This window comes from Gigantopelta aegis, chromosome 13 (genome assembly GCF_016097555.1).
Source record: "Gigantopelta aegis isolate Gae_Host chromosome 13, Gae_host_genome, whole genome shotgun sequence".
Taxonomy (NCBI): domain Eukaryota; kingdom Metazoa; phylum Mollusca; class Gastropoda; order Neomphalida; family Peltospiridae; genus Gigantopelta; species Gigantopelta aegis.
The window spans coordinates 16,312,238-16,320,508 of NC_054711.1; the positions used below are offsets into that span (position 1 = coordinate 16,312,238).

Sequence of the window (8,271 nt, forward strand, 5' to 3'; positions counted from 1 at the left end):
GTATCCTTTTTAAAATTAAAAGTTTGTTTGGTTTGTTTAACGACACAACTAGAACACATTGAAATAAATAAATGTTTTATTTAAAGAAAGAAAGAAATGTTTTATTTAACGGCACTCAACACATTTTATTTACGGTTATATGGCGTCAGACATATGGTTAAGGACCACACAGATTTATAGAGGAAACCCGCTGTTGCCACTACATGGGCTACTCTTCCGATTAGCAGCAAGGGATCTTTTATTTGCGCTTCCCACAGGCAGGATAGCACAAACCATAGCCTTTGTTGAACCAGTTATGGATCACTGGTCGGTGCAAGTGGTTTACACCTACCCATTGAGCCTTGCGGAGCACTCACTCAGGGTTTGGAGTCGGTATCTGGATTAAAAATCCCATGCCTCGACTGGGATCCGAACCCAGTACCTACCAGCCTGTAGACCGATGGCCTACCACGACGCCACCGAGGCCGGTAGGAAACTAGAACACATTGATTTATTAATCATCGGCTATTGGATTTCAAGAGAAAACCTGCTACATTTTCCCATTAGCAGTAAGGGATCTTTTAGATGCATTTTCCCACATAGGCTACGGAACAATAGCGCGAGTAACCTAGCTAGGTCTACTCTGCCGTTTGAGAGCTAGACGGGCATATAGACGTTATGATTGCTCTCTGGCAAATGTCTGTCTACCTCGACAGAGTAAGCCTACTCGGGCTAACGTGACAGCACTGGCTAGAACGAAGGTGGGGGGATCCAGAGAACGGGTACACTAATTGTGCGGGTAGATTGATGGAATTAAATCATATAAATGTGGTGCAAAACGGACAAGGCCACTCTCGAGGGAGGGGGGGGGGGGCTAGTTTGAATATAAATCTAGCGAACCCTTTTGTCTATATTTTGCGTGGACACCTATATGAATAAATAGAATAAATATTGCACTGTAAAACTGTTTTAGTTTCGAGGATGGGGATGCATACGGGGTCGCGCGCGCGCGTCACTAATTAGGGCCTCAACGAGTCCAAAATACTGGACTCGGGGTACTCAAGGGTCAAAGACTAAGGAATAAAGTAAACTAGCAATATGTATCTTAATTCCAGCGCTGATCATGGGTGCCAAATCATGTCATTGTATTGCACACGTCTTAGGCCTGTAATGTAATCGGCAAGCATGTGGCAAAATGACGTAAACAAATATAATTAAAAGAGAATGCTCTGCCTTGCACGGCGCTTGAACCTTAATTAAATATAAGCACGTTAATATTTTATCCTATTCTATTCCTTGCACGGGTTCTGTGAACACACGGAGTATTGCTGGACTCGTCCCGAGTAATCATGGATACCCTAGTCATGGTGTGTGTGCATGTGCGTGCATGCATCCGTGTGTGTGTGTGTGCGTGTGCGTGTGTGTGTGTGTGTGTGTGTGAGAGAGAGTGTGTTTGTGTCACTGAGTGTGTTTGGGAATTTTAGATTGTGGAGCTAAGTTTATAGGGGCTATCCCGGAAAATATATTTGAAAAAGAAACCGCTTGCTCGAGCAGGGAGTAAACACGCCCCCTTCCCCTGCACCTATTATAATTATTACTTAAAAACAAATTAACTATGTAGTTTCATTTCTTTCCTCTGATCCATTATATAATTTAATGCAATAAAAAAAACACTCAAACAAGTTGATCAAATATGTATTCTTACTTTTATTCAACATGACTGTCACACAGAAAAATTACAAATATTCTTGATATTATTAATCACTAAAATAAAATGTTTCTGACGTTAAATGTCACCAATAGAGCAATTACAAGCACCCCCACCGATTGACTAATTTAGGAATTGTAAGTCTCGAGTTTGTTAATATGTTGTAGTCATTTTCCCCTACGACTACAAATGATCAACTTTCAGACGAGAGTGCAAAATTTTTATAGGAAGGAATGCAGTGTTTAAAAAGGGAACATACAGCATCCAGGGGGTATGTAGAAACACAAAATTTACCATATTACATCCCCACTAAGCGCTATTTTTTATGTTTTTAATCTGCTGCACTAATTTGATAAACACCGAATTTTTCGCGAAACTTGAAAACTAGGGGGTGCGATCCTCAGCAACCCCTCAACATCCTTCCCATGGATCCGCGCCTGAGCTTGGCATATTAACTTTATTAGTCTTGCTGTTACCAAGAGTTATCTTTGGTAAGAAGAAGAAGAAGAAAACCCCCAAACAAAACAGGGCTAGGAACATACATATTATTATATTATATGAAAAGCAAGTGATTCATTAAGTTACATGTTGTCCCAAAACAGCTACACAGGTGATCTGACAGCACCGAACTTTGACGGGGATAGTGACAGTAGATCCCAGGGCCACTCGCCTAAAAATATGAAAAACTGCCCATTTTAGCTAGCAGCAGAAGACCATAATATCAGAGTTTCTACCAGAGGGTAACACGGATATGGCGCCATACCCAAATTTCTTTGCAGATTTTGACAAAATTAATTACTTATCATTACTGTACGATTTTCTTATCCCCAACTCCAACCCATTTTCTTTCTGGAGCCCCCCCCCCCCCCCCCCCCCCCACGTTGATTGTGGTTGCATTCAGTTCCATAGCGCCATACCCAACAATTTCTTTCTGACAAAGACCAAAATGTTTAACGTGCACATTCAGAGCTAGTTGTAGCGCACGCCTGTCCTGAGCACAAGTGCCGGCCTCGACCGACTCCTCCGTCCAAGATAGGAAAGGGTGGGGGTGGGAGGAGGAGGGACCGCCTGCACTGGCAGGTGCAAGGGAGCACCAGCAGTCCAACCGTAGCCGGCAACAGGCGGAGGGTGGTATGGTGTTATGTAATTTGGAATGTCCCGTAGGATTAAGCCAAAAAGGGAAGTGGGTGAGCATTTTGATGAAGGAAATTCGGCGCAATTTCTTTACTATACTATACTAACCCATCCCTATTAATCAATCATTTGACACGTGCATACACCCAATGAAGATTCAAGCACGTCTGTCTTAATTAGGCACATTCTCCGAATATCTTGGCGGATGTGTTTAAGACGGGAGGGGTCCCCCCTCCCTCACACGTCTATGCTAATAAAAGTATCAAACACCACACGTACTAATTATAAATGTTATGTGTGGTACGTAAAGGTCCAATAAAATCATTTTATTTTCTCTGCCTTTTTTTTTTTTTTTTTTTTTTTTTTTTTTTTCCCCATTTAAAAACAACACAGTTTCACACACATTGTCCACGTCTTTCCATTGTTCAACGTCATGTTTTGACAGTGGACACCAAATTCCATCATACATCATGATTGTTGTCGCTGTTCTGCTATTGCGATTCTGCGATTTTTTAACATCGGCATCGATGGCAGCTTTGATTCTTTTCATGATTTCCACTCTGTTTTGGTACAGTCTGTCCCGAGCCAAAGCGAAGGTGCCCAAACCGCCTGAAATTATCAATGTCCTGAAAGAATAAAACAACAGCAATGGGTTATTCATATGTACTGTACTTGCACAGACCTCGACGTGGAAAAAGTGGAGAGGAATATGGTTAATTGTTCCCCTAATTACAATATGGGGAGCCATTTAAAATATTACCATACTGACAGATACCATATAAATTCACATGCTAAGTGGAGCTAAAAACTACTCCTTGGGGAGCGAAAGTGATACCACCTCCTAAACGCCAAAATCTGCATACACGAAAAAAAAAATTGTTTTGTTTAACGACACGTCAAACAATTGGTAATTCTGACTTGTAGTCATCAGAGGAAACCCGCTACATTTTTTTCTAATGCAGCAAGGGATCTTTTATATGCACTTTCTCCACAGATAGGAAAGCACATACCACGGCCTCTGTCCAGTTGTGGTACACTGTTTGGAACGAGAGAAAAACAATCAGCTGACTGGATCCACCGAGGTGATTCGATCCTGCGACGCAAGCACCTCAAGCGAGCACTCAACCGACTGAGCTAAATCCCGCCCTCTGCATACACGAATGCTGTTTTACCACTGGCGTACCCAGAATAGGGAATCATGGGCCTTAGGGACCTATGTCCCTCAATCACACCTCTGTTTTTCCCCGCCACCATTTATATTTTCCTGTCGCCCCATAACACGACTCAGCGTGGTTGGTCCCTCTCCTCCACCTCAAAGTGGGTGACCCCCAATACAAAATCCTGGCTACGCCAATATGTTTTAATTTGCACGTGCATTCGAGTCCTTGTTGGAGTTTGTGTGTCATATCAGGTCAGGTCAGGTCATAGGTTTTAACGTGCACATTCAGAACAAGCTTTTGTAGCACACGCCTGTCATGGGCGCATGTGTCGACTTTCGCCGGCTCCTCCGTCCAGGACAGGAAAGGACCGTTTCTGTGTGTTTAGTTAGTTCATTAAAAGTACTGAATGAAGCGAGTGGAACATGCTATTTTTTTTGCAGATTAATTTTTTTTTTTTTTAGTTAACCTTTTGACGACATTAATGACTATTTATCATTAATGTATGATTTTCTTAACCCTAACCTAAACCTAACCCATTTTCTTTCCGGGGACAGCGGGTGCATGCAGCACACACATTGTAAATATTCAATTCCATAGCGCCATACCCAAAAATTTATTTCTGGCAGAAACCCTGGCAATATATATATGCTGTATTATGTATAGTGTTATATATATTGTGCTTGAACATTTATTTGATTTAAGCACGTAAGCCAATTTCCGACATTTGAAGCCGACAGTCTTTTGTGGGCATGTATGTATATACGTATGCATGCATGCATGCATGCATGCATGCATGTATGCATGTATGTATGTATGTATGTATGTATGTATGTATGCATGCATGCATGTATGTATGTATACTTAGAGGCATAAATAACGCAATGGGTATTTCGCTGATATTTTCTTACTGAAATGTCATATCAATATATATATTCAGTATGCGGACAAAATGACATATATAGGTAACAAAAGTGGAAGAAGATTTTTTTTTTTAAATGGTGGAGGGTGGGTGGGTGCTGGAATAGAATGTCTTTAAAGCAAAAAACATAACTTGGTGTTTATTGCAACAAAATAGCATTGCATATATGAAAATCTTTTTTCGCACATACTTTGCCAGCACTGGTTTCCCGAAGAACAAAGGCCATGGTATGTGCTATCCTGTCAGTGGGAAAGTGCATATAAAAGATCCCTTGCTACATTAGGAAAAGATGTAGTGGGTTTCCTCTGATGACTACGAATTAATTTCTATTTCACCTGCAAGGTCTACAAAATCAACTACTTTTCACTTTTTGTAGGCCGCCATTTCGGGCCCTGAGCTAAAGTTAACATTTGTTTTGCTTAACAACACCACTAGACCACATTAATTTATTAATCATCGGCTGTTGGATGTCAAACATTTGGTAATATTTACATATAGTCTTAGAGAGGAAATGTGTTACATTTTTCCCCGTTAGTAGCGAGGGATCTTTCATATGCTTCATCTCAAACAGGATAGTACATACTACAGCCTTTGATATACCAGTCGTGGTGCACCTGCTGGAACAAAAAAAAAAGCCCAATGTGCTCTAGTGGTGTCGTTAAACAAAACAAACTTTAACTCTTCCAATTTCATGCAGCTCGCATTACAATATCTTGTACATGTATGTATTTACAAAGTTCTGTAATTTGATTATTGAATATGCATGGGTCACCTTGAAAGAAAACAAAACAGGAAACATGTTCAATATTTTATGTACACAAAAGGTTACACTGATACATTTTATACACTAGGCACTTTACATAGCGGGCAATACACAATGACAATTTAGTCACAGTTATATAACTACTAATAATTTATAACATTGTTACAATTTCAACTGTTATAACAATTTAATAAAACTATCATGGTATGATATATTATACAATATATGCCAAATAACCATGTATCAGTGTATCTGTATAGTATATATAGTCTACCAGACTAAATTGACTTTTGTTTCTAAATAAAGTTTATTTTAAAACCATGGTTGTTTTATCCTAACTTGTGTTTGTTTTGTTTAACATTATTACTAGAACACCTCAAATTATTTATTATCTGCTAGTGTACATCTAACATTTAACTAATACACATGGTTAGAGAAAACTTGCTACATTTGTCCACCAGCAGCAAATCTTTTATACTCATCCTTCCAGTCAGGACAGTACATACCACAACATTTGATATGCAAACTCATGTTATATTCTATTTTGACCACATATAAATATTATAATAGTCTTCTAACCAGTGACATATAACATCAGGACAAAACAGTAATTATAAAATCTAAATACTACTAATGGCTGATTAAAATATTGTGGTGGCATTTTAATATATAATAATAACTCATTTTATGGAATGCAAACCCATTATACTCTTTTGTCCATTTTACTACACTATTTCGCCACACCAAACAGAACGAGAAAATTCAACTTAACAAACAAATGTAACTCCAAATGTTAGAAGGCTATCATAGAACTATTTTGGGTATTTATGAATACCATGCTATGAAAAGTTCTGTACTTTACAATGGGCGCTGTCATTTTGTTTAAAGCATTATGGGTAATAGCACTTTCACACGTGCGATATGACCGCTGCCATTTTGTTTAACGCATTATGGGTAATTACCATTTTTACACTAATACCCACATTCAATCTGTTTTTCAGATAAACTGCTCTAATACAACACTGCCTTATTCCTAGTGTTAGCCTTTGTGACTAATGTGCATTATATTTTATCTATAACATTCTCAATATCCATAAAAATTAACGCCAACTTTTTGGATTCCACAATGGTGGTTTCTCGCTTCACTCTTTTCTAATCAACACAAATACACTTACAATCAACTTAACATAACCAGATTATTAATTATTTCGGGTTCCTAAATACTTCGTAAACGTAGATTAATAATCATATAATTGGATATTAAGTGAAATTACCACAATTACCTATAAAAAGAAGAGAAGGCAATTCAGACTTGAATTTTTAATGGCGGACACGTACAAGTGTTGGCCACGTATTTCGCCACGTCATCAATCATCCAACGTTGCCTCCCTTCCTACGTTGACTAATTTCAAATTACCATAATCACTATAATTAAGGTTGGTTCAACAGTGCATAATAATAATAATAATAATAAAAAACAAAAACAAATATATATATATATATATATATCTATATATATATATATATATATATATATATATATATATATATGTATATATATATATATATATATATATATATATGTATGTATATATATATATATATATATATATATATATATATATATATATATATATATATATGTATATATCGTTTATCATGGTTATAGCCCGTTTACCTTGATGTTTATTTTAAATAAAACATGAGTGAAGAAGTCATTGTTAACATTCCATTTACACAATACTAGTGTCAGATCAGAATTTTACAACTGCCGTCGGTTGGGGGCGTCACCGATGGCATTTTTGTGCCGCCAGATAAAAATTACTGCCGTCGGTAAAGCTCCTCGCCGACGGCAAAATGTATAAACGTGTATGAAAATTATCTGCCAGTATTTAACACGAGTGTTCGGATCCTGGTTGGAGTTCATGAGTGTTTAGTTAGTACTACTTGATGGAACTAGTGATGCGCGTACCCTGTGTTATTGTATAATAGATCTTCTCAATGCATTTTGCCTCCTCGCTTTCGTGTTATGCCACCCCTTTTCACGTTTGGCAGCCTCATTTGTTTTTGTGGGGGGGGGGGGGGGGGTTGGGTTCTGCGCCCCTCTTTATTTTTCGGCATCCTGTTATAATTTACAACACCCAGCTCCGCTATTTCAAAATGCACTCTCTTTTTTACACTGAAAAACATCGATCAGTCTGCACACTGAACATCAAAGGAGACACGCCGCGTTGTGTACGAAAGCGCAACTAACGAAAAACTTAAGAAGCTTACGACAGTGACCGTAACGTAATTTGACAATATTTTTAACAGCCTCTGTTGTATCGTATCCCATATGAATATCCATTTGTATGTTTAATACACACAATAAAAGTTATATTTTATTTTAGCAATGAAATGTTTATTTTATGTCATGTCATGTCATAGGGTTTAACGTGCACATTCAGAGCAAGCTGTTGTAGCGCACGCCTGTCATGGGCACAGGAGCCGGCCTCGGCCGGCTTCTCCGTCCAGGACAGAAAATGTGGTGGAGGGGAGAGGAGGGACCGCCTGCACTGGCAGGTGCAAGGGAGCACCAGCAGTCCGATCAAGATCGGTAGCAGGCGGG

At 38.7% G+C, this 8,271-nt stretch overlaps 1 long non-coding RNA gene across 1 annotated transcript; it reads right to left on the reverse strand.

Moving 5' to 3' along the window:
- Positions 1 to 2,543: 2,543 nt before the first annotated feature.
- Positions 2,544 to 6,985, reverse strand: LOC121387798. Its single transcript, XR_005959882.1, has 2 exons — positions 6,947 to 6,985; positions 2,544 to 3,447 (listed from the first exon to the last, which is right to left on the reverse strand). It is a non-coding gene; the product is annotated as an uncharacterized LOC121387798 (long non-coding RNA).
- Between the last annotated feature and the right edge of the window lie 1,286 nt (positions 6,986 to 8,271).